The 2292-nt window shown below is 53.3% G+C and overlaps 1 pseudogene; it reads right to left on the reverse strand.

Annotated features, from left to right (window-relative positions):
- On the reverse strand, window positions 1-1956 carry LOC133053756 (chromodomain Y-like protein; annotated as a pseudogene).
- Window positions 1957-2292: the final 336 nt, after the last annotated feature.

Here is a 2292-nt window from a genome sequence, read left to right on the forward strand (position 1 = left end):
TCAGAAATCGTCGACCTTGCTCTTCCTGTACTTGAGCATGTAGTCCATGCCCTGCGCGGAGTCCCATATCTTCTTCTTCTTCTTTTTTTTTTTTTTTTAACTTATTTTTTTTTATTATTATTTGGAGGCTAATTACTTCACAACATTTCAGTGGGTTTTGTCATACATTGATATGAATCAGCCATAGATTTACACATATTGCCCATCCCAATCCCCCCTCCCACCTCCCTTTCCACCCGATTCCTCTGGGTCTTCCCAGTGCACCAGGCCCGAGCACTTGTCTCAGGCATCCCACCTGGACTGGTGATCTGTTTCACCATAGATAGTATACGTGCAGTTCTTTTGAAATATCCCACCCTCACATTCTCCCACAGAGTTCAAAAGTCCCATATCCTCTTGAGCACCTCACACTCCCGCTCATTGGCCCGCTCCAGCTCCAGCCTCATGTTGCAGCGCACAAGGGCCTTGGATTCCTCCAGCACGACACGGTTGCAAGAGGCGAGCTCCTTGATGCGAACCATGACTTCCTGGGTGAAGGTCCCAGGCCAGAACACCTGGGAGACCAGCCCTTTGCCGCATGCCTCCTGTGCTGTTAGCTTCCACCCTCTGAACAGCATTTCGTTGGCAGATGCTCCTCCCATAATCTTGGGGAACATGACGGTGGAACAGCCGTCTGGACTCTGTCCGAAGGTGGTATAGGGTGTCTGGAACCATGCCTTCGTTGGCCCAGACCACATCACAGAGAGGCAGGATGGATGCTCCTAGCCCAATGGCTGGGCCATTCACAGCTACGACAATAGGCTTCTTGAACTGGATGAAGCTGTTCATGAAGTTTCTGATGGCCTCAGCCATTCTGGCGCTCTCCCTCTTGCGGTCATCAGGCAGGCGCCGGATGAAGTAGAGGAAGTCCAGGCCGCAGCAGAAGACACTGCCCATGGCGCTGAGCAACACCAGGTTGCTGTCGTCGGCGTTGGCCATGCTCAGCGCGCTCTGCAGCTCCTTCATCACCTCCGGGTTCAGTGAGTTGTTCTCGGATTACTTGGTGGACAGCAGGATGTGGGTGAAGCCATCCTGCTTCTGGACCACGATGTCCTGGTACCAGTAGGCGCTCTTCCTCTGCCGCACACTGAAGCGCAGCTGCTTGTCAAAGGGCTGGTCTCGCCTGTCCTTCATGAACTTCTTCTTCCCAGCTTTCACGCCCATGACTTAACGTCTGCAGGGGGCTCATGCAATTGGCCATCAGCATGTCCACCAAATCGGACGTGCCATTCCCTTTCATGGCCAGCCCTGTGGCCATGGCGGCCTTCACGGGGCCCGACGCCCGTGGCAACAATTGGTGTATCCAGGCCGGCTCCCCATCATCACCGGCTCTCCCCCCGGGCTCAATAGGTCCCCGATCCGCTTCTCGGCCGCCGCCTCTGGGGCCGCTGTGTCTTCCGGCCCCTGCTCCATGGGGTCTGCATTCTCGGGGCTCTCGTCCTGAAAGCTGTCCAGCACAGTCCCACTCTTTATGGGGCTCTTGGGCACGAGAATCCTGTTGCCCAACCAGGCCAGGTCCATGTTCTTGTAGGTGGCCTGGCCCTGCGAGGAGCTCTTCTGGAAATTCTGGCTGGTGGTAAACAGTGGTGTGCTCTTGGCCTCATGCTCCTTGTCCACCACTAGGGCCTTGGGGGCGGCCTTGGAGAAGCTGCTGTTGGTGGATCTGGAGATCTGATTCTGGCCGTTGTTTGGGGCGGTCCGCTTGGCTCTAGTGAGGTTGCCCTCCTTCTGCTTCCTGGTGTGGTGCTGATTGAAGTCTTGGATGCACTCCTCGCAGCTCACTAGGTGCTGATCTGGCTCCCATGTGGCATCCTCCCTGCCGTAGCCTTTCCACCAAACCAAATACTCCATCTTCCTTTTCTTGTTTTACCTCTTGTCAATGATCCTTTCAACCTCATTCATATCCATGGAGACCATATCTCCCCGCTCTTGGCAGGGCCAGTGAGGCAACCCTGGTCATTTTGAAGACTCCCAGTGGTCTGCTCCAGAGTCCCTGAATACCCCTATATGTAGGGGACCACACCCTTATGATTATGAGGTCAGTAAGTCCATTCCCCAGCATTTATTGTTTGTAGACTTTTGGATAGCAGCCATTCTGACTGGCATGGTTTTGATTTGCATTTCTCTGATAATGAGTGAGGTTGAGCATCTTTTCATGTGTTTGTTAGCCATCTGTATGTCTTCTTTGGACAAATGTCTGTTTAGTTCTTTGGCTCAGTTTTTGATTGGGTCTTTTATGTTTCTAAAATTGAG

Source organism: Dama dama, unplaced genomic scaffold, assembly GCF_033118175.1.
Source record: "Dama dama isolate Ldn47 unplaced genomic scaffold, ASM3311817v1 ptg000209l, whole genome shotgun sequence".
NCBI lineage: Eukaryota > Metazoa > Chordata > Mammalia > Artiodactyla > Cervidae > Dama > Dama dama.